Source organism: Equus asinus, chromosome 21, assembly GCF_041296235.1.
Source record: "Equus asinus isolate D_3611 breed Donkey chromosome 21, EquAss-T2T_v2, whole genome shotgun sequence".
NCBI lineage: Eukaryota > Metazoa > Chordata > Mammalia > Perissodactyla > Equidae > Equus > Equus asinus.
This window is the reverse complement of record NC_091810.1, coordinates 92,238,052-92,263,841: the sequence shown is the minus strand read 5'-3', so window position 1 is coordinate 92,263,841 and position 25,790 is coordinate 92,238,052.

Below are 25,790 nucleotides of genomic sequence, written 5' to 3'. Positions count from 1 at the left end.
GAAGAACAAACAAAGCCCAAAGTCAGAAGAAGGAAGGAAATAACAAAAATCAGAGGAGAAATAAATGAAATAGAGACTAAAAAAAAAAAATAGGAAAAAATCAATGAAACCAAGAGCTGTTTCTTTGAAAAGATAAACAAAATTGACAAGCCTTTAGCTAGACTCACCAAGAAAACAAGAGAGGAGGCTCAAACAAATAAAATCAGAAATGAAAGAGGAGGGGCTGGCCTGGTGGCGCAGCAGTTAAGTTCACATGTTCCACTTCTCAGCAGCCTGGGGTTCGCTGGTTCGGATCCCGGGTGCAGACATGGCACCACTTGACAAAAGCCATGCTGTGGTAGGCGTTCCACGTATAAAGTAGAGGAAGATGGGCATGGATGTTAGCTCAGGGCCAGTCTTCCTCAGCAAAAACAGGAGGATTGGCAGTAGTCAGCTCAGAGCTAATCTTCCTCAAAAAAAAAAAAAAGAAAAAGAAATGAAAGAGGAGAAATTGCAACAGATACCTCAGAAATACAAAAGATTATAAGAGAATGCTGTGAAAAGGTATATGCCAATAAATTGGATAATCTAGAAGAAATGGATAAATTCTTAGAATCATACAACCTTCCAAAACTGAATCAAGAAGAAATAGAGACTTTGAACAGACCAATCACAAGTAAGGAGGCCAAAACAGTAATCAAAAACCTCCCAAAAAATTAAAGTCCAAGACCAGACGGCTTCCCTGGTGAATTTTACCAAAATTCAAAGACAACTTAATACGTATCCTTCTAAAGTCTTCCAAAAAACTGAAGAGGAGGGGAAGCTTGCTAACTCATTCTATGAAGCCAACATTATCCTGATACCAAAACCAGGCAAGGATAACACAAAAAAAGAAAATTACAGGCCAATATCACTGATGAACATTGATGCAAAAATCCTCAAGAAAATACTAGCAAATTGAAAACAGCCGTGCATTAAAAAGATCATACACTGTGATCAAGTGGGATTTATTCCCAGGGACGAAGGGATGGTTCAACACCCAGAAATCAATCAATGTGATACACCACATTAACAAAATGAAGAATAAAAATCACATGATCATCTCAATAGATGCAGAGAAAACAATTGACAAGATACAGCATCTGTTTATGATAAAAACTCTAAATAAAATGATTATAGAAAGAAAGTACCTCAACATAATAAAGGCCATATATGACAAAGGCACAGCAAATATCATTCTCAATGGAGAAAAACTGAAAGCTATCCCTCTAAGAAAGGAACCAGACAAGGATGTCCATTTTCACCACTCTTATTCAACATAGTATTGGAAGTCCTAGCCAGAGCAATAAGGCAAGAAAAAGAAATAAAAGGGATCCAAATTGGAAAGGAAGACATGAACCTGTCACTATTTGCAGATGACATGATTTTGTATACAGAAAACCCTGAAGAATCCATGAAAAAACTTTTAGAAATAATAAATGAATACAGTCAAGTGGCAGCATACAAAATCAACATACAAAACTCAGTTGTATTTCTATACACTAACAATGAAGTAGCAGAAAGAGAAATTTAGAATACAATCCTATTTACAATTGCAACAAAAAGTATAAAATATCTAGAAATAAACTTAACCAAAGAAGTGAGAGATCTGTACACCAAAAAGTATAAAACACTATCAAAAGAAATTGAAGGAGACATGAAGAAATGGAAAGATATTCATGCTCTTGGATTGGAAGAATTAACATCACTAAAATGTCCATACTTCCTAAAGCAATCCATGGATTCAATGCAATCCTTATCAAAGTTCCAACAACGTTTTTCACAGAAATAGAACAAAGAATCCTAAAATTTATACAGAACAAGAAAAGACCCCAAATAGCCAAAGGAATCCTGGGAAAAAAAAGAATAAAGCTGGAAGTATTACACTCCCTGATTTCAAAATATGCTACAAAGCTATAGCAACCAAAACAGCATGGTACTGGCACAATGAGACAAACAGATCAACGGAACAGAATTGAGAGCCCAGAAATAAACCTACACATATACAGTCCACTAATTTTCGACAAGGGAGCCAAGAACATACAGTGGAGAAAGGAGAGTCTCTTCAATAAATGGTGTTGGGAAAACTGGACAGCCACATGCAAAAGAACGAAAGTAGACCATTATCTACTTTATGGTATTATAGTAGACCATTATTTACTTTCATGGCATTATAGTATAACATGGACAAAAATTAACTCAAAATGGATTAAAGACTTGAATGTATGACGTGAAACCATAAAACTTCTAGAAGAAAACAGAGGCAGTATGCTCTTCAACATTGGTCTAAGCAGCATTTTTTTCAAATACCATGTCTGACCAGGCAAGGGAAACAATAGAAAAAAATAAGCAAATAGGACTACATCAAACTAAAAAGCTTCTCCACAGCAAAGGAAACCACCAACCAAATGAAAAGACAACCTAAGAATTGGGAGAAGAGATTTGCAAACTATATATCAGATAAGGGGTAAATATCTAAAATATACAAAGAACTCATACATCTCAACAACAAAAACTCTAACAATCCAATTAAAAAATTGGCAAAAGATCTGAACAGAGATGTCTCCAAAGAAGATATATAAATGGCCAACAGACACATGAAAAGATGTTCAACATCATTAATTATCAGGGAAATGCAAATCAAAACTACAATGAGATATCACCTCACTCCTGTCAAAATGGCTATAATTAATGAGACAGAAAACAACAAGTGTTAGAGAGGATGTGGGGAAAAGGGAACACTCATACACTGCCGGTGGGAGTGCAAACCGGTGCAGCCACTATGGAAAACTGTATGGAATTTCCTCAGAAAATTAAGAATAGAACTAACATATGATCCAGCTTTTCCACTGCTGGGTATTTATCCAAAGAACTTGAAAATACAAATGCATAAAGATACCTGCACCCATATATTCATTGCAACATTATTCACAATAGCCAAGACTTGGATGCAACCTAAGTGCCCATCAAGGGATGAATGGATAAAGAAGATATGGTATATATACACAATGGAATACTACACAGCCATAAGAAATGATGAAATCCGGCCATTTGTGACAACATGGATGAAACTTGAGGGTATTATGCCAAGAGAAATAAGTCAGAGGGAGAAAGTCAAATACCATATGATCTCACTCATAAGTAGAAGATAAAAACCAGGACAAACAAACACATAGCAACAGAGTTTGGTCTGGTGGTTACAGGGGAAGGGAGGCGGGAAGAGGGTGAAAGGGGTAATTAGGCACATATATGTAGGAATGGATTGTAATTAGTCTTTGAGGGTGAACATGATGTAATCTAGACAGAATTTGAAATATACTACAATGTACACCTGAAATTTATATAATGCTATAAACCAATGTTACTGCAATAAAAATAAAAGTACTAAACAGCTAATGATATAGTAAATAATTACCAGCCCAGATTCAAAGAGGTAATTCTGGTCCTCCTATTGTCTTTGCTCTGCAAAGCACTTACCAATCCTGAAGAGGTAGAAAATCAGCTGAGCTGCTCTTTTGGTGGAACTTAGGACTAGTGACAATAGTTAGAGTCCAGGGCTCACAAAGGGTGGACATTTTAATAAACTAACTCCCACTTGGAATAGGAGTCAAAGAGCTGCACTCTAGGAGTTGCTTAAGCCAGTTCTGCAATGAACCACTGCCTAACGTTGAGTCATTTCTTCATTGCAGAATATATCAAACTCTGAATTTGGATTAAAGTAGTCATGGATTGCTAGTGCTCCCATGTGCCAAGAAAAAGCAAAGAAAATCCTCTTTGGAGGAAGATATCAACCACAAACATTTTCTGCAAATAGTTTTTCAAACACAATGATCAACATAAAATCAAAGATAACCAGACACATGTGAAGACATAAAACTGTTTGATAGGCATAACTACTATTCTTGACATCTCTAAAATTCAATGGAAAAAAGAGCACAAAAGCAGATCATAAGTCTTGCTGGTAGCTTTATTTGTTCTGAAAAATTCAATCATCATTGTCAAAGAAAACCACAAACAATATCATCTAAGGCCTCCAGATAGAATACTTAGTAGCCTCAAATAGTAAGTATAATGGTATAAGTTTCTCAGTTATGTATCAACTTTCAAAAGTCCTGGAATATGCATTCTCATCACATTTGTATCATAAACCTTCAGTCTCTATTTCCAAGCAAAATCAAGCTTCAATCCAGAATTTATGGGTTTCCAAACGAAGCAAGTTTTCCTCCACCTTTAAAAGAAACTACAATGAAATCAAAAGTTTACCTGGATGTTGTGTATATGAATAAAATCAATGGTTACCTGATAAAAGTTTTAGAGAATCTTATTTTCCCCCTCTCTTTATAAGATAATAAGATAGATATATTTAGCACAGAATTTATTTGTGGTGATAATTCTATGATTAACATTATTTCCTACTTTTGCTAAATTATAATTGCAATTTATTTTACTTTATGTTATAAATAAGTTTTGTCATCAAAAATCTATGGAAATAGCACAGAGAAATCAATATAATATAAAGTAAAACTCTCTATATAAGTTTCCATGGCAAACTATTTTCAAAGAAAAAGAAACAAAGAAGGAAAGAAAAAAGAGCCTGCATGGTTTGTTCTCTGAAAGTGACTAGGTTAGTAAAAGAAAGCCACCCATTAGTCAGACAAGAGACTGACTCAAACATTTTTATCTTCTGTTAATTCAGCTTAATTAACTTTGTGTTAATTCAGCTGATTCAAATTACATGTCAATTAATCAACTGAGATTTTACAAATCATTGATTTTCTTTTTGGCTAGTTAACTAAAGAATGCCAATCAGAAGAATCATTGATTCTATGGAGTCCCTAAGTCCTTAAATTTCTTATATCATTCCACCCATATGAGACTTAACTTCCTTCCAACTCAAAGGTCTTTGTTTATAACGACCTGTTGTTTTAGTCCCATTATTAAAGCCTCTATGTCACCCTATTTTCATGCAAATCTTATAGTCAATCTTTTTGCCAAAGATATATCCTAAACAATCCAACCACATTAGAAAGAAGTCCTATGGTATAAATAGAATAAGGTATGTTATCAACACAGAAATAATTAGTAAAAACCTCAACTGCAAAGAATTTGTAAAGTAGTTTTATCAACATAACATGAGAAATTTTCCATATAGGCCAGAAATACTAAAAGGTAAATTACTTAATAGTTTCATTAGCTCATGAATAACTATTTACCTCCAACTGATTCACTTTCATTTTAGAGTAGAATTTCTCTTCAACCTAGTTGCCATTTAAAAAGAAGATGAAACAAGATCTAGAGAATTTATTAAATATTTCTCTTTCTTTCTAAAAAATTAAACAGTAATTATTTGTCTAGCATAGCTAAGTACAGAATTCTATGTCTACTCATGAAACTTTTATGTTTGCACCAGAGAAGTGAATTCTATTCATGCTAAATGACACCTACTGTAACCCTGCATTGTAGGTTACATTTATTCATAATATGAAATTGTTTAGGAAAAGTTTTTCAAAATTCTGATTCCACTTTCTGCTACGTTTAAGCATTCCAATTTTTTTAATAAGATAATGTATGTTTAATTTTGAAGCTTGCAGAGATGTAACAGTTGAGAGATCTTGAGCTGAAAAACTGGGAAATCCACCACAACTTGCACTTTGCTGCAAGCTGTATATATCCTTAGAATTTACTATTATCACTGTTCTTAAAACTAGACTTTTATTAGGAGCATTTGATCAGAAACAAGCTCTACTTGTAACTTTACTCAACACATAAGCATCCTTCAAATCTAAATTCAATACTTCAACAACTTGAAATATGACTCTTCCCACAACTAGAAGGACCTGCAACTAAGATATACCAACTGTGTACGGGGGCGGGGGGTTTGGGGAGATAAAGCAGAAAAAAAAAAAAAAGATTGGCAACAGTTGATAACCCAGGTGCCAATCTTTAAAAAAAACAAAAAAGAAATATGACTCTTTTATTTATCAAAAATAAATTCCCAAGATAAAAGAATGAATAAACAAATTTGAAAATAAAATACAGTACTTTGCTTTTGATATGAGTAGACCTTTACTGAGGACATTGTAGTAATGAAAAGAACAATCTATCAATGTCACTTTAGAAAACGAGACAAGACAATAAACTAAATTTCATAGAAACTAAAGCCAAAAAAAAAAAAATCTAGTTGTAGTCTATTAGTTTCCCATTCAACACTACCTGTGATTAAATCATTATCCGAACAAATGGCCATACAACTAGCAACCTTTGCAGTTTAATTACCTTTTGTATCATTTGGGGGATGAAATTAATTTTTTAAATCCCATAGAAGTTTTACAAATAAAATGGCTTGCCTAACTGACAATCCCATGGGACCCCTGACAGTCAGGGTGGGAGAGAGGTGGTGAGAGTAAATGAGCCAGTGTCTTAATTCTGGTGAAATTTACTTTTATTTAATGTAGAAAATAAAGTATATATAGCTCCAACATTTAGGAAGGATTTGTTTTACAAAATTAAAATAGGTGTAGGTTTTCTGGATTTTTAAATACATGCTCATTACACAGCCCAAACAGAAGAGTAGAATAAAAGATATTAAACATCACCTGTAATCCCAGCACCAAGGAAGATTCACTCAACATTCTGGGGAACACGATTCCAAACATTTCTCAACACATAACAAACGGAATTTTTAATGGGCTTAATCTAAATGCCGCATTTAAATCTACATAGTTCACTCAAACACATTCTTAGAGAGCTTTTCTTATCAATAAATATAAATATACAAGACCATTTCTAGTAATCAGTTTTCCATTAAATGGGTACACCACAATTTATTTGACCAATTCACGAATATTTAGGTTATTCACCAGCAATTACAATGTTGCTGTTCCAGTATTTAAATCATCTTTGTACACTTGCCCAGCCATTTCCTGAGAATAAATTTCAGCAAGTAAATTTGCTGATCAAAGTGTGTACAAAAGTTAAATTTTGATACAGATTATCCAAAAGAAAGGTTGCACTAATTTATACACTCTGCAGCTCTGGAGAGTGCATATTTTGCTTTATCTTTGCTAATAACAGACTTTTAAAATATCTATCTTAATGTTTTTTCCAAAACTAACAGTCAAAATTTTTTTATTAATTTGATTTTTTCTTTTGTAGAAATATTGAACATCTTTTCATATGTATACATCTGCATTTCTTCTCCTGAAGTCTTAAAATAAATTTTTGAGGCACATTTTGCTAGGCAATGCTGAAATTTAATTTTTAAAAAATCCTCTAGAAGTGGTATACAGATCTGACCTCAACAGAATAACACTACACTATACTAATGAAACATATGACTGGACCATAGTTGCATCTGATTGCCCTATAAACTCTGCTTTGAATCAGTTACCTACAAATTAGCTTATTTCACTCACACTTCTTCACCACTAACTTGACAGGCAATTTTTAAAGAGAAGAAATGTGTGACTCTATTTTCAACCATTTTTTAGGTATTTCACAATTGAAGGCATCCCCCTCAGTATTTCTATAGGGGTTTTTGACTACATTTTCCTTTGCAATGCCATAGAGCTATCTTTTGTGTATGCTTCCCACTGCATGAGTAATATTAATAGCCAAACTGACATAGAGTCCTCAAAACCAGAGTGACATCTTTTCATCCATCTCAAGCTGCAGTCAGAGACCAAGAAGAGTGTATTATTTCCGTACGATCTGGGTGGTCTTCAGCACAGCTCACCCTCACCCAGCTGTGTGCACCTCCAGGGACTTCTCAGGAACGTATTTCCTCCGTAGTACACTTGTTACTTGCTTCAAGACCAAAATAATACCATACCAGCCACTCTCCAGACAAGGTCCTGATAATTCCTGGGTGTCTTCTTCTTAACCAATACCTAGAATTTTTATATCTTTTAAAAGATAGCAACTATTCATAGTAAGGGTTTTTGAACTACTAACTTCATTTGTTTTTGTTTCAGTCATTTAAAAATAATTCTGCTTCACTTGGGGAAGCAAACAAACAGCGAGCATCCTTGTGGGAGCAGAGCCCCGCACAACTTCTGTTAGTCTCCCTCTTCTAAACCAGAAGCAAGACTCAGCCTCTTCTCCAGGTTCCCAAAGATACTGCTTCTGGAAATCCCTGAGAAAATCAGAATTCACAGAGGGAATCCCATTCGCCTGCCATTGTTGTTTGTGTCGTTACCTTAAGGCTCTAACCCTGGGCTCAACTGCCTCCTGGGGCTCCTTTGTTATAGCAGGAAAAACCATGTAGAATGGTCTTCTCCTTTCCCTGAATGCCATTTTAACTAAAACATGCCTGTTTCAGCAGACATCTCTTTCTGAAACACAGTAAATACTATTCCAAAGTTGGCTCCTATTCACCTCCTTTGTGAAAAGAGAGGTAAAGAGATTCACTGTATAGTATTTAATATTTAAAATATAGTTTCCACCCTCTATGACTTTTTTCTTTGCCTTTTCTCTTTTTATTTATATTGAGACATATATCTATCTTGGTTGGGTTTATCTTACTCTCAACCTGGAAAGTTTTAGTACAATTAAGGAATGTATGTTTTAAAATATTATTCTCTTCTTTTCACTGTCAGGGAATGGCAATTTTACATGGAAAAAAATAATTTGGGGAATAAAATTGTGAATAACAAATTCCCCTCAAGTCAGAAATAAACTTTTACAACTGATTGCTTAACTAAAATTAACTTAAAAATAAAAATCAATTAGCTTGGATTCTTCACTGAATTGTCTGGCTGCTTCACAAGAAATGATGCCCTAGAGAAAAGAGAGAAGAATAGTTTTCTTTATCGTATGAAGAAAAGCCTGATTTCTGAGTTCTTACTCCCAAGAACATGAATGCTCACTTTGACTTCATAGGATGCTGTACTGTGTCTGTTTATTCATGTGGCTTAGTTTAATTGCTAATTCCGTGTTGTTTCTGAGGTACTTAAAATTCAGTAATGAAGACTCACATAATGAAGTATTATGTAGAGTAATTAATGAATATATAATGCCACATAATGCCACGTAAAGTTATTGCAAATGCCAACTGTTATCATCATACATGTCAGGCTTAATTTTGCTTCTGAACCACTGAGCTGGGTACCTAATTCTATCCTCACTACTACTGCTTTTAGCACGGCCCGCAGTCCTTCCTTAGCTCTTCCTTGACTCAGGGGCTGTGTTGTATGCACTGTTGTCTCCCAGTGCCCAGAGCAGGGATGGAACATGACACATACTCAACAAACACTTGTTGCATAGAATATTATTATCCTTATTTTAAACCTCGTGACTCTGAGTATCAAAGGAGTTAAGCAAGATCAGAGAGCTAGCAAATAGCAGAACTATCACTTAAATTAAATATATGATTTTCTTCATTCAAAATCCAGCTTGCCTCTGATTTTCTGCTAAATGGAGATTCCTAGTCTGAGAAGCGGGGGAGAACTGTGGGCCACTGCCGTAAACTAAATGAAGAAGGGAAGACAGAGCCAGGTAGCAGGTACTACATCTAATTCAACGACGAACCCTCCAGGTGGGTGCAACCAGAACAGCTGTATTGCTGTGGGAATACCAAATGGTACAACCGCTTTGGAAAACAGTTGCGCAGTTTTCATGAAGTTAAGTATACACTTGCCTCATGACCTAGCAATCCTACTCTGACGTATTTACCCCCCTGAGATGAAAACGTTTGCATGAAACCCTGAACATGAATGTTTATAGCAACTCTATTCACAATCTCTAAAAATGGAAACAACCCCAATATCCTTCAACTGCTGGATGGATAAACAAACTGCTACATCCCTATGATGGACTACTACTCAGGAATAAAAAGGAACAGACTACTAATATGTACAACGACGCAGATGAATCTCAAAGGCATTATACACTGTGAAAGAAGTCAAGTTTAAAAGACTATATACACATTATATGATTCCATTTATATGACTTTCTGGAAAATATAATACTACAGGTACGGAAACCAAAAAGAAATTGCCAGGTGGAAGGGTTGACTACAACATAGTATGAGAAAATTTGGAGAGCAATGGAACAATCTCTGCATTGTGATGATGGTTACATGACTGTGTACATTCATCGGTGATCACAGTACTGTACAATAACAAAGGTCAATTTTACGGCAGTTTTTAATTTAAAAAGAGCAAAAAGTCAAAAGAAACAAAGTAATAATAATTAGGCATACACTTACCATGAGACCCAGCAATTCCACTCCTAGGTTTTTACCCTAGAAAAATAAATATATATATCCCTGAACACCATTGTAAGGAGTGTTTAGAAGAAGTCAGAATAGTAAAATAGGACCAGGGAGAGAATGAAGATAGGCTAAGTGTGAGCTAATTCTCATCTCTCATAACGGGAAGACAATTAATACTGTCCTAAGCTGATAAATCAAAAAATTCTAGGTATCTGCATATTATTTGGCATTAAGGGAGCTAAATAAGAAAAGAACTTAAACAGAAACAATTAAAAATGCTGCCTCCAGGGACTGAGATCGAAGGCAGGGAAGGGTGGTTCAGAAAACAAGTATTCTTTTATTACGTGTTCTTCACTATTTGATGTTTTTAATCCAGTCCATATACTACCTTGACTCATAAAATCAAAAAAATGTAATATGTTTCTCAAGTGTAATATTAAATTAGATAGTGCTTTTTTCCAAACTAAATCCCATCAGTAAACCAAATCTGAGGATATATTTTTTAAATGGTAAATAAAATTATACACACTAAGTTTTCAGCTGCACCTGAGATATAAATTGGAAATCGTAATGATTTACGAGCGCCTCTGTGCATTTAAACTTGTGCTAGGCACCATACAGTGGAGTAATTGCAGAGTCAGAGGTAACCCCTTCAAGGAGCTCACTTTCTGGAAAAGAAAACATTTTAGGCAAATGTAAGAGTGAGCAACATTCTCAACCAAGGTGATTGATGTCAAGAAAGAACAAGCTTCCTCTTAACCTGGAAGGATGAGTGAGGCAAGTTTCTTTCTCCATCAAAACAAGCCAAGACCAGAAGAGAAGGAAAATGGGTTCCAGGTGAGAATACTCTTAGGGAGTTTTATGACACAAAGGAAAGCAGAACACATTCATTTTCCTCTCCTCCCAGCTGTTCTAATGGCAAAAAATGCTGCTATCCTGCCCATACACATCTGCTTGCAGATGGCGTCTGCAGATGATTGCCTCCAGGTGTTTGCCTGAAGGAAGATCCTGAAAGTCAGTGCAAGCTGGAAACCCGGCCTCCAGGAGCAGATGCTGGTCCGCAGAAACCTGCAGACCTCTGCAGATATATTTTGAGAAATAAAGTTAAGATCAAGTTCTGAAAAACAGAGATGGCATATATTAAGAACCTGGGAAATTATCTTTAGGACATTCTATATTTACATATTCAGAACAGTTTTTATATAAAGCTTCTGCGTAGATCATGGATAAAAACCTTGGGTTCCATTTCTTCTCAAAGACAAAACAGTCTGCCATTTATGCCAGATATTTTCTATTTGCTATGACAACTGGTCTGGATGCTAAGAACTTAGAAATTCCAAAGGGGCAAAATCTATATAGGATGAAGCAACTGTGAAAAACTCACAGACTGAATGATGCTAGGGATCACAACGTATTTTCCATTAGGGACTTGCTCCTCTAGTTAAAAAAAAACTTGTCAAAAAACAAGAGGAAATATCAAAACGCCATTTTACAAACACCTGAGTCAGCTTACTTCTTGAAAAATGTTTCTCCAAAGAGCACTCCTGAAATGGCTCAGATTAAGCTAGACAGAACAGAGCTGAACAGATAATTAAGTTTTCTGTTAAATAGAGATGAATGACATTTATTTGTGCATGCCGGTTGCCCCCATGAGGGTGCTCTTGTACTATCTTTCTATTCTGTCATATATTCTAGTAGAGTTAATTAATCAAAAATCACAGTGGTAGTCATATTCTTACTTTGTTGCAGAATATTAATTATATGTGTATATTCATGGTCACACACATTTTTTTAAAGAATGATAGCAAGCTATCACAAAAGAATAAGGATGTGTTTCTGGTTTTGTACCTCTTCCCAATAAACTTTAGACCTTTTTGATATTCAGTTCCAGATACTATTTATTCTTTCATTTACAGATTTACTATTTGTTGAGCGTGAATTTTGCTAGTAGTAGCAAGAAAGGAAATTCAAAACAAAATAGATACCGATCCTGACCTCGAAAATCTTAGGATCTGAGTAGAGATGATAAGACGTATAAAACCATAATGTAAGTTAGAGCACAAACAAGAGAGATTCTGAGGAAGCATTGTGGGGTGAGGAACTGGAGATGTTACTTCCAGCTAGAAGAAGCCACAGGTTTCATGGAGAAGGTAGTGTTTAGACTGGGTCTTGAAGACAGGTAGGATTTAGGGAGATGAATGTGACAGAGGAATAACATTACAGGCTGAAGGAAAAGCTTGATGCGTGGCTCCACATTTTGTTTTGTTAACAAAATGTCTGGAATAAGCTGACAGAGTAAATTACAACTTTTATGGGAATTAACCATTGGCAAAAGAGGAACCTCACATAAATGTTCTCTGAAAGTCTAATTTGCTTAAAAAAAATGTAGCAATGTACTCATAAGCGGCATTATATTAGAGGTCCTAGCTAACACAATAAGACAAGAAGAAAAAATAAGGAGTACAAGCATTTAAAAAGAAAAATAAAATAGTCATTATTCATGCATAATGTGATTTTCCTCAGGAAAAGGAAGACCAACATCCAAAGTGAATAATATCCTCTGTAACAGCAAAAACTAAGGAGTGGGAGTAAGAGGAGTTGGAGCAGTGCTGATAGCTCAAACATATTAAGTACTGTATTCTAGGCAGGTATTAGCTCAATTACTCTTCATAACAACCCTACTCAATAAGTGCTATTGTTGTTCCCAAATTAGAGCTAATAAATTGAGACACACCTAGTAAGTGGTAGAGCTGGGACTTGAACTCAGGCACTGGAATCCAGAACCCAGACTTCTTAATCCCCATCTATTCTACATTAGGGAAAAAATCCCATTAACGATATCGGTATAATTAATAATGTTGTTAGGAATAAATCTAACAAGAGAAGAGTGAGGACTATACAGAGAAAATTATTAAATTTGAAGGAAGGACACAAAAAAAGTCTTTAAAAACTGGAGAGATACACAATATTCAGAGTTGGAAAGACTCAACAGCACAAAGATGCCATTTTCTGCATAACTGATTTGCGGATTCAATGCAAACCCAATCAAAATACCAACAAGTTTTAATTTAACAGGCTTATCCTAAAATTCATATGAAAGAGCAAATGGCCAAGAATGACCAATACCAAAAAGTAAGACTTGCTCTAGTATGTGTTGAGACATAATGTAATAATATATTAATTAAAATGATGTGGCATTTGTGCACAAATAGATCAAAAGATCAATGAAACAGGACTGAGAGGCCAGAAACAACCCCATACGTAAAGGGATTTGGCATATGGCATTACAGTGCAATGAATAAAGGATGTTCTACTCAAGGAAAAAGGCCAGGAAAATTAGTTATCCGTGTGGTATGAAATAAAATAAGATCTCTAATATGCTCCATAAACCAAAATAAATTCCAGATGGAAAAGACATAAATGCACCTCTTGCATGAGAAAAGAAAATACAGCGAAAAATTTTATGACCTCATAATATGTTGTTTAAATAAAATAAAAATATCTCATCAGAAAAGAAAGTTTGATAAATTTGTCTGCTTTAAAATTAAAACATCTATACAATAAAGGCACTATAAACATTTATAGGCAAGTGAAACAGGAAGATGATATTGGCAATGTGTATAACTCAGGGATTGTTTTGGTAGAAAGATGGGCAAAGAATGTGACTAGGCAATTCACAGAAGAGAAAACTCACAGGGCAAATAAACTTGTATTTCTTTCTCAGTCTCACTAGAAATCAGAGACATGCAAATGTAAATTAGAATAACAATGAGATACGATTTCATACACTTCAAATTCACCAGATGTAGAGGGACACATAGAGTATAATACCATTTGTGTAAATTTTTTTTTTTTTTTGCTGGGAAAGAGTCACTGTGAACTAACATCTGTTGCCAATCTTTCTCTCTTTTTTTCCCCCTCCCCAATGCCCCAGAATATGGTTGTATATTCCAGGTGCAAGTCCTTCTGGCTCTTCTACGTGAGCCGCTGCCACAGCACGGCTATTGACAGATGAGTGGTGTGGTTCAGTGCCCAGAACCAAACCCATGCTGCCAAAGTGAAGTGTGCCAAATTCAAACCACTAGGCCACCAGGGCTGGCTCCCATTTGTGTAAATTTTAAGCATGAAAAACATTACACTATTTTGTTTACAGATTATATCTTAAAATGTATTAAAAAAACATGACGAGGGTGTAAACGCCCCAATATCAGAACAGTGATGGCCTATGGGGAGGGAGGAAGGTGAATGAGATTGAAGAAGGTAAAAAACGAATTTTAACCACTTTTAAAAGTGACTCGAAGCAAATATGGCAAACTGTCAACATCTTTTCCATCTCTGTGTTGGCTGCATGCATGTTTGTTAGATTGTTTCCATATCGTTCTGTGGCTTTGAAAATTTTTTAATATTTCTTGGAGATCAGTGATGATTTTCCAAAAACCACTATATTTCCACATTTTTTTCCTGTATTCTGATTACTCCAAGGAATATACCTGCTACTTGAGGTCATACAGTCCAGGGAACATAAAGAATGAAATCCAATCCCCGCCCTCAGGAGTTCATACTGTGGTTGGAGAGTTACACATGGAAAGAAAGAAAAGACAATTAGACAGCAGGAAGTGCCTGCAGGTCATGAAAACAAAGATGAAACTTAACTTAGGAGTTAGTTTCATATATGTTACCTATGTCTTTTCTCCATTTGTTTGTCTTTAAATTTCTTAAAGGAACCATATTTATCTGTTATCTCTCCCCCTCACTCTAACCCCATAATTTTAAATACTCTCTACCTCTTTTTGTACCTACAGCCTAAATTCTGACTCTTTTTGAAAGTCTAGTCCCATTGGGCGTTAAGGACATCCACATTATTTTTTGTGCACTCACATTTTTGTTTGGGCCAAACCAGACTCACCAGGAGTAAGACAGATGATTTGCAAAATTGTGAGTCATTTCCGTGTGTGAGCAATAAGGGATTACTTTTTATAATTTAACAGAAGTCTCATTTTCCATCTAGAATGATGAATGATAGCCACCATACTTCAAAGCACCACTTCCATTATTCATCAGTCATTCTCTTTTAGAGTAAGCTCAAAAGGGAGACAAATATTTTTAAAGATAATTTAATGTGCATTCGTAGGATCATAGAATTATAACTGGAGAAAGGGAAAAATAAATTATTTGAAAGACTTTTGCAAAAATATTTTATTTTTCCAAGTATGAGTGAATGTTTGTAAGAATAAAGAATTCCACAAAGAGAGAAAGAATGCAAGAAGGGAATTAAGTGAAAAGAGAAAATTGATGACAGCTGATCTAAGACTACTGAACAGGATTTTAGATATAGATGTGGACATTTGTTATAAAAGTTTGGGGTCTAAATAAATGCATTTCTTGCATGATGGCTCTTGAGATTTCTTCTCAGAGAAACTGAAAGTTATGTTTTGAAATCATAGTATTATGGAACAGGATACATTAAGTTTTTTTGTTGACATTATCTTAATAACCATGGCAGGCCTCAGTATAGAGTAAGTCTATTACTTTGAAATTTAAAATATGTGTATAACAGAGCTTGGTCTTCAACGAAGTACACACTGATGTTTTTAAAGTGCAAAATAGACCCTAGAAATTTAAAACTACTGTATAGTTACATACTAAACGACAGCTTTCACAATTTACTTTCTAAGAAAAAATTCTGAGGATGTTTTTAAATATGTTAACACTAGCATCAAATTTGTACCCAGCTTTTGGTAAGAAATTACCATTACTAAAACTTCTCTGTAACTATATTTATGGATGTATGAAAGATATTCCAAAAAGTAAGATATCAAAGTATTTGAAAGAGAAACTTAGAAACTGATTCCTGATATTTCCACTTCTCAAATTAGAAGAGACCTTTGAATATTGAAAAGAAAATACATAATACAACAATATTCATGAAGAGTTGAATACTGTTTTCAGCCCCTTCCCTCCCCCAGCTCACTGTGCACTGTGTTACAAAAACAACAAACAGAGTTTCTTATGCTGAAGAGACAAAGCCCATCACGACAGGTCCTCTCCCCAGGGCTCTGGCACAAGTCTCAGGGTGTGGGGAGGAAGGGAGGGGATGACTGGGCCTGAGAACACAATGACTAAAATCCCTATGCTGCACTCAAAAGTACACTTTGCAATCTCAAATGACCACTATCCTTAGATGGGGTAACACTCCCTTCTCATGAGATGTTGTAATTCCCTCAGAAAAACAAGTCCCAGGCAGTCCATCTTTCTGAAATTTACAGCAGGCCCAAATACAATCGAATTTAATGGAATCTTTGCTGTGTGTTTGTAAAGAGATAAGATAGGATTAGAGGAAAGACAGGTATAGAGTTCAATCTGGGGGATGAGGAAGCAGGTAAAATATTTCAACATAAAATATTGAAATCAATCAAGTTCCTAAAATATGCAAACTTATGGAACTGCTTCAATTTTTATTTTCTTTCTGCCTAGTAAAACATATGATTTCCATAATGTTTCTATTGGCTTTTTCTCTCTTAAGTCTCTGCTTTCAAGACAGAAAAGTAGCTACTCACAAAATGGTAAGAAAACGTGCTCATTAACAGCAAAAGGGGTAATATAGTTTCTAATGAGAAAAAAATGCCTAATAGTTCACATTCTATGTGAAATTTAGTAAACTTGTGGACAAAGGAAAAATTATATACTTTATTTAGATTTTTTAAAAAATTTTCTGTTTTTCCACCAAAGATTCTTTCTGGATTTTCGCTAACTGTGTGACCATGAGATTTGATGTAATGCAGGGTTTCTCAGCTTTGGTGCCACTGAAATTTTGGGCTGTATAATTTCTTTTTTACCAAGTGACCTAAAATCCCAGAAGGAAAAAAACAGATGGAAAAGATAGTACCTAGTGAGTTTACGTAGGAGTATGGCAGGGACGCAAGTGGGTTGTCCTGTGCTCGTAGGATGTTTAGCAGCATCCCCGGCCTCTTCCCCTTAGTGCCAGTAGCACCCCCCCACTCCTCTATACACAACCCCTCCCTTGTAAGAAGCAAAAATGTCTCCAAACTTTGCCAAATGTCCACTGAGGGGCAAAACCACCCCTGGCTGAGAATGAGTGATGTAATGCTTTGTGAAGGATAGAGAAGTAACAAATATTTACTGTGTGCCTATCCTATACAAAGCTGTGAATTATGAGCTATCAAATAGCAAACATACACTGTTTGTCTTTAAGGAAGTTACAATGCACTAGGAGTTACAAAATTTACCTGTATGACTATCTAAAGAGTAAAAAATTATAAATTCAAAGTCAAACCTGCATATGTGTATAATATCTCATATAAACATAGATATGACGCATATATACATATATGTATAATGTCACATATATACATATATATAGTTGTCCATGGAATTATTGAGACAATCCAAAATCCAAGAGAGGACCTATAATGAAAGAATCAAGAAAGGCTTTGTGTAGTAGTACAGTTTTGGCTGCATCTTCAAGGTGCCTTTGGAGAGAAAACACTGGGTAAAAAATATTTGGGCATCTCTGTGGAGGCACAGGTGATGCAATTCTGGAGAGGAGGATTGTAACAATAATTAAAATTTGAGAAAAGATTCTTCTCTTTCCATATTTTTAAAAGAATTTATGATTAATTATATTGGGAAATAAAAAACATTTCTTTATAATTCCTGGCATTCATTTATCTTTCAAATTTTTAGTCACAAAATTTTTAAAGAGTCTGACAATATTTTGTAGTTTACAAGTTTTAAGCTTTAGAGTTTTGGGTTTAGTAAAAAGCTAACCAACAAATCAATAGTTTGGATAGTTATTACAAAATAGAACATAGTGTAAAGTCTCCAGTAGTTTATTTTTTATTTCACATAAGTAGAACTCATGTTGCATACACCAATTATTCATCTATTTGACTTTTCAAAATTTCTTAAACTTTCTGAACATTATTGTTCTTAATCTTATATTAAATAATCATTCAATGTTAATAATTAACATCCCAAACAAAAGTGATTCTACTACAATAGAAAGATTCTCCATAATTTAGTCTTATAGCTACCATTTATTGAGCCCTTAAGGCGAGGCACTGTGCTAAGGACTTCACAATCACTTTCTCCATTCTCTATTTTCACAGACAACAAGCGTGAAAATATGAAATTTTTGAATCAAGTGAACATAACGTGGACTTCCACATGAAGAAAAGTTATTTTGGAAAAGAAATAGCTTACTAAAATTTACTGATCTCTCTTTATGCTGGTAGCTGAATTTAGAAATAAGCATTTAAGAAAAAGCAGAAAGTTTAGGAAAATATTATCTACTAAATTTGTCAACTTTCAATAAATTTTAACACATTTCTACCTTCTCTTTTGCCTCTGTCCTTCCCTACTTTATTCCATTTTCATTGAACCTCAAAATATTCGACAAAGAAATTTTAATTTGCGGGTGTCCTAAAGCAGGCTTTGTTTTACCTGAAATGATTAAGTAGCTCAAAAGTGCAATCTTTTAAAAAGAAAGAAAAAAGATTGGGACTCTAGTAACTTAAAATCCTTATCTGTTTTAAAGAACCAATATACAAAAACCTAAACAATAGCATTTTGAGTTTAAATCTTAGATAGTTGGATTAACATATATCAAATAATGCAGTGTAGCCTACGACTATTGTCAACATTCTTATTACCTACTCAGTCTCCCAATTTGTATATGGCCAAAACAACTGCCAAAAGGGAGAAAACTGTATCTGTCCTTCTAAATGCAAAACAGCTACTACAAAGAGTTGGCAGTAAGCAATAATTCTGATCAATTTACATAATAAATTCAGAAGGAGATTGGAACGTGCTGACAAACATTATCCCAATCTTATAAAATTGGATTTGTGGTTATATGTTTATTTTGTATTTGAGAATATTCCTCCTCAAAAGCAGGGGGATAGTAAAATAACCTCAGAAGGTCCAGTTTATATAGGTAACTTCAACTACTAGTTACCTGGAAGGCTTGATAAAGAATTTATTAAAAGAGAAACTAATATTTTATAATATGCCGCATTATGGAATGGATTGTCCACATCGCCATACATTTTTCAATAAGTAAAGAATTACCATTGTTGGCAATGAAATCTTTAACCTCAGAATAAGTGACTGTGTTTATAATTATATAACTACTAAGTACTAATTATTCACTAAGAAAATTTAAAAGTTTGCTGTTGCCCAGTTTGTTTTTAATGAACAACACAGATGTCACTCCAAGAGTGAGAAAGTTTTGGATATTTGATACTAAACTCATTGATCTTCAATTATGATTTTTCAATTATAACCAGAAAGTACCAACAATTGTGCTAGACGTGGATAAAATGTTTCATGAAAATGCTGTCTTACTGTTGCATCTTTATTCAACATCAACTTCCAGATGGGAACTATTTTTCATGGTTCATAAAGCCAAATCCAGCTGCTACATTTGGACCTACATAAGGAATCCATGTTTTACTGCCTTCTCAGTGCTGATAAAACAATTGCTGTTGTTTCTTTAGCCGTGGAGCAGCTCACTCTTCTCAGTGCAAATGAGATCCCCAAAAAGGACTTGTAATGCCTTTATAGTTGATTACTTAGCAGTGCTGTGCGTAATAGGATCCTGGTTTTACAACATTTTCTAGATATCTAAGCTAGCTTAAACAAAAACAATCTTCAACGGTAACTGTAGATTGAGCGAATTACCAAAAGTGTTCACACAATTTCCTATTAAAACCCACAATGGTTATTAAATACTTCTGTAATCTTAGCTTTATTAAGAGACAGGAAGTGCACAGTTTCCTTCCCCTCCTCACTCAGCTAATCTGGCGCTTTGATGGTCATGCGTTTGGAATAACCATGGGGTTGCTACCACAGCATAGTCTTCCCACAGCTAAATGGAATTAACCCTGTCAAGCCTCAAAAAAAAGAAGGAAAAAAAAAGAATGCATTTCATTGTTAGAAATACAGCTGGAACTTTATTTGAGTGAGCAGCAGTTATATTAAAATACAGTCAATTTGTACTTAAGATATTTTTGGTAGGACCACCAATAAAAAAGAAACATCAGTTTCAGAAAATGGGAATTACGCAGCTTGCAAAATTACCCGTGGTTATGCTTTATTACTATCTATGGATGTCAGACATTTGGTATCTTCTCAATCATGTTCATTAAATACATTTTCAGATTCTGAATTAACATCTGCTGCTCTTTTTCGCCGAAAGACCTAAAATCTCAGAAGGAAAAAGAAATAGATGGAAAAGTCAGTACCTAGTGAGTTAACGCAGGAGTATGACAGAGAGGCGCGTTTTCTATGAACTGGGAAGAACAGACTATAGCAACCCGCCGGCTAATCCCTGCCCCGCTGAGTGGCTGCCCCAGAGGTCTGACACAGCGCCAAAGCCTCTTACGCGGACTGAGACAAAGCTCGTTTCAAGGCGAATTCAGCAACTGAAGCCACCATTCCTGCTCCCGGACAACCTCCACTCGCACCGCCTCTGTATTTGTGTTTCCTGCTGTTTATGTTTACTTGTTCCCAAAGCCACAATAGCTGCAAAAGCAAATACTTACTATGCAATGCTTTGTATCGATGCAGGTAAAGCGCATCCGCTCCCTTTTTTAGTTGGACACAGTTTGCGCAAACAGGTTTTTAATATCTTCTGAGATTAATTTGGTAATTATAAACCAGTTTGGAACCGCGCGTTAAACAACAGGTCATATAGTCACCATTTCTGTTCCAGAATAATTCTGTTTTGACCCTTGAGCAAAGATGAGCAAATATGTATTCAAAAAGAAATTTATTTGAATTGTCCTCTTCCTTTGCCTTGTCAGGTCCCAACTGATAGTCTGTTTGGATTTTTTTCTGCAATCTTTTTGACCTTTGGCAAGGGATTGTGGTGACTTATCTGATTTAAATGTTTGCAACAAGCTTTTAGGTTATTTTTTTAAATTGGACTAAATAGAATATAGGTGATTTCAGGAAGGTATTTTTACTTTTAAGTCAATTCTATTCATTGTTCATAAAAATAGGATTATGCCCATTGTGGCTGCATAAATACATAGCCTGTAGAAGTGTTTGTAGTTTCTCTGGTACAAGAATGTCACCGAAATCCTCTAATGTCATCTGACAGAGGGAACAGAGTACCTTTTCATAAAAGGAAAACAAATAGAGAAGATTAACTTAAATGTAATCATATGTAAAATGGAAAAATAGGCTTTAAGCTTTTTATTATGTAAGGCTAATATAAGCACCAAGAATGACTGGGTGGTGAATGTATTTGTTATCATTTTAAAACTCTGTACTCAAAAAACAAACTTTGGAAGCAAAAAGAAAATAATATTCCTGCTATTGTTAAGACATAGGTTCTTTCAGGGTTCGTCTTTATACCTATGCTGTAACTAGATAGATTACTTAAACCTGGAAAACATATCTTTGAATATTAATTTAACAGAAGATATTGTGTCAAATGTTAAATTATTCCCTGAGTACATCACAGATAGAAGCTTTGAGAAGCTTTGGTTATCAGGGCATACAAGCATTCTTTTTCCTTTTAGTTATTTTTTCTTTTTCCTTTACTTAGGGAGTTAATCAAATCCTATAAACTCACATATATTTTAAAAATTCACCATGTTCCTTTCCGGAAGTAAATGTTTAATCCTAGGGACTCAAGACAAAAATAAACATAAATAATAATTAAAATAATAGTCTTGTAATATACATTTTTAGCCTTGATTGTGCTGGAAAACCCCAGTGTATTTAAAGACACTCTTTTCTAACCTATCATGGACAGCTCCATTACTCATCTTATAAAAAACAGTCAAACACCAATAAGAAAGATGGAAACTATTGAGAGACAGAAAAATAGGTGTGAATTTACAACCCAAAAGAATGTAAAAATATAAACAGGCAAGGCACTGTACGCCATTCCCTTTCATTAGGATTATAGCTTTAACCAACATTTGGCAACTACTCATTTTATTTAAATGACTAACATTTGTTAATTCCAAAAAGATTACAACAACCAGTGATATTTTAAGCCACAGTTTTAGTAATTTCCTTCTTAAACATTTTAAGACGAAAAGTGAATGTTTTGCTAATATTCTTTTAAATGGAAATGGCAATCAGTTGGGGCAGAAGGATGAAAAATAAGTCAGCTAATAGGAGATTAGAAAGTGACTGAGACTGAGACTTAGAAAAATGACAGAAAACCCATTAGAGAATTGCTATTCCTCTTTAACTTATTTGCACTTTTATTGTGTTATCCACGTAAACCTATATGTATGGTGCCCTTCAATTTTCTATACCCATCTTTTAATACCAAAAGGGGGAAAAGCTACAAGAAAGGAGTAGACCAGTGGTTCTCAACTGGTGGTGATTTTGCCCTCAGGAGAAATTTGGCAACGTCTGGAGACACTTTTTGTTATCACAAGGAGGGAATGAGGTGCTGCTGGCATCTGGTGGGGATGCTGCTAAACATCCTACAGTGCATGGGGCCATCCTCCACAACAAAGAATTATCTGGCCCAAAATGTCAATAGTGTCAAGGTTGGAAGACTAAAGAAATACAAACAAAAACAAAACAAAAAATGGATTCTCAATCGAGATTTTCTTTTTCTATTGTTTCCCTCATTCCTGGAGGAGGGGGGATGAACCCACGATAAAATAATTATCATCATTATCACTGTCGATTTTATTGATGCCTCTAATTTTTCCTCTGAAGTCATATTGCAAAGTTCCAAGGCTGTCCTTGTGGATATGGACTTTTGTTGGAGTGCTGTCTCTTTCTCTTTAAATCACAGATACTGCTTTGATTTAGTTCTCTATCCTCAGGATCAGACACTCTTAAAAGCAAAACCAGCATTTTTCTGGACGTAGCCTGTGAGGTAATTTGCACTTTTAAAATGAAAGAAAGAAGAAAAGGAGAAGCCAGGAGCCATAGTCCCTTATCCCTAGAAATTGCCTGGCAAGCTAGCTTTACAAGAATGTCCCCAAAGGAATTGATCAAAGAAGGTGGGAATGTGGTAGAAAATTCTAAACTCATATGCCATCCCGGGGTTGGGATGAACTTTGTTTCCCCTCATTTAAAAGTGAAGATAAAAACACAATAATCTTCTGGTCCAGCACTTCCCAAAATATATTCCTAACAATAGCTCATCAAGAAAAGGATTCAGTGGCCAAATAATATTAGCACACACACTACTTCCATCCTTAGAAATTCTCGATGCACATTATATAGTAAAGATTCTGAGAAATTCTGCCATAGAAGTCTTATTTTAGAGTTTGCTTGGTCTCGTCTTTCTCAAACTTGACCAGAGGAATTATTTTGGTTGATTTTGTGTCCTCATTGCACGTGTTAACATGTGGGAAGCACCAGCCTGCTTTTCTAACGTAGAATAAAACCATTCCCCCCATCCCATCTTAAAGAGCATATGACCCTGCATATTTCACACCATCTTTTTCAGCTAAGATCATCAAGAATATCTCTGTCTTCAAAAGCCACCTAGCTAGTGCTGCGTGTGCGAACTATAGAGATGCTAGAGAAGCTAAACTCCGTCAGGCAACACAAAAACAGCCTCTAATTAAAGACAATATTTCCAGCCAAAGCCAGAAAGACTTTCTAAAGCCATCTCATTTTGTGTTCACCGGAGCCTATCCAAGGAACATACAAACTTGAATGATCTAAATTGCTTCTTTCAGTTAATATTTCTGTAACTGAAATGTTACTGCATAACATGCAGAACTTAAATATCGTGTGTTCACAAACATTGTGTGGTTATTCTCCTTTTCACTTCATTTTTAAAATTAAAAATTAATTTCATTTCTCTATCATTCTTGCATCTATATTAAGAACGTCCATTTGGTCTTCTTCTGAGTGAAAACAAGGATTAAGTGGACTAATCACAACAAAAAGCATTAAAATGTATCAAGAATTGCCCCACTTGTTTTATATGGAGTAGTTCCCTCCCAACGGCTCTGAGCGGTAAGCATAATTAATATTTCCCTTTGAGAGCCAAGATTCAAACCGGTGGCACACTTAGCTGCTGTGATAGATTTAATTGGAATAAGCATTTTACATGTAGCAAATATTTACAAACATTATCTCCTTTGTTTATCACCAAAAAAAAGTTTGTAAGGTAGGTATTACTCCTCTTGTTTTGCATGTGAAAAAAATGGAGGAAGATAAGTAACTCGCTCAAGATCACAAAGCCAGAGGATAAATGCAAAAAGAACATTATCCAGGGCTGTTTCTGGGAAAGGATGCTGCTGCATCCTCTCAGGCCTTCTGGGAAACTCTTGGGGCTCTCTCCCAGCACTTCTGTGGGACGGCTCAGGAGCGCTCGCTAATCTCTGGGCTGCTTGTCCTTTGTGGTTTAGCTTGGCTAAGACGTGAGAAGAGACAGTTGAGAATAACAATTCTTTGGATGCCTGGAAGTACTCAGCAGGTAAAAATGACCTGTGCAAATAATGTATTTATTAAGTAGCAAAAGGTCTTCCTGCATTTTCAGCTGGAGTTTTCTTGCAATGATTAACTTTGCTTAACTTTCTTCCTGTATTCACTGGTATCATTTCTGTGCAGCTATGATAACAATAATAATATTAAAAATAATGAGGGAAAAAAGGAAGATGAGGAAATAGAATCACAAAAATAACGCTACTAAATGTTTTCCATTGATTTTATATTAAAACAGCATAAAAATATTTGCCTACTTCTTTGCTGGTAGATGTATTTTCAATAATTAGCTTTCTAGATAGACCTGGTACAGAATTTACTGAAGAAAAATACATGCAGTAAAAAGAAATAAAGAGAACTTTTTTTGGTTTTAGCATTTTGTGTAAGAAGCATCACAAACTGCTGAAGGAACTCTAACGGGAGATTTCATTTTTCTTACCTTAATCTAATTTCTCACAGAAATGTTATACTAGAAAAATATAACGTATATTGGTTTACTTCTTAAGCTGCTTCCTCCTGTAAGTAATATTTTGGTGACCTTAAATATTTTATCTAATTATAAAACCAAGAAAGTAAGATTTTTCTGCATAAAACTGAACTACCAAAGTAAGCTGACTTAAAACACAAACTTTTCCTTTCTCTGTATAAACTGGTTATGAATAGTTTAAATTCCAGCACCCACTTGCATTTTGAACGCTGTTTATCAATGGTCTTAGCTCTGTACACGTACGTTATCACAACTGTTGTATCAATTACTCTTATAATCGATAAAATGAGAAAATCTCCAGTAGTCTCTTGATTATGGCCAAATTATCCACTGAGGCTGGGGATAGAAATAGTAGCAACAACAGTACTACTAGGAGATAACATGTAGCTCGTGTTGACTCTGTGCTGGGCACTGTGTTAATTTAATTTAATCCTCACAACAATTCTATTGGAAAAGTATTATTCTTGATATCATTGTGACTATTAATGAGGAAACTGAGGCTCGGTCACGCAGCCACAGGGATGCAGCTGTGAATTACAGCCAACCACCTCAGTCAGAGCTAGAGCTTTGACCACTCTGCTGTGCTACACCCGGAAGCACCAAGGAAGGCCTTGACCTTGCTATTTC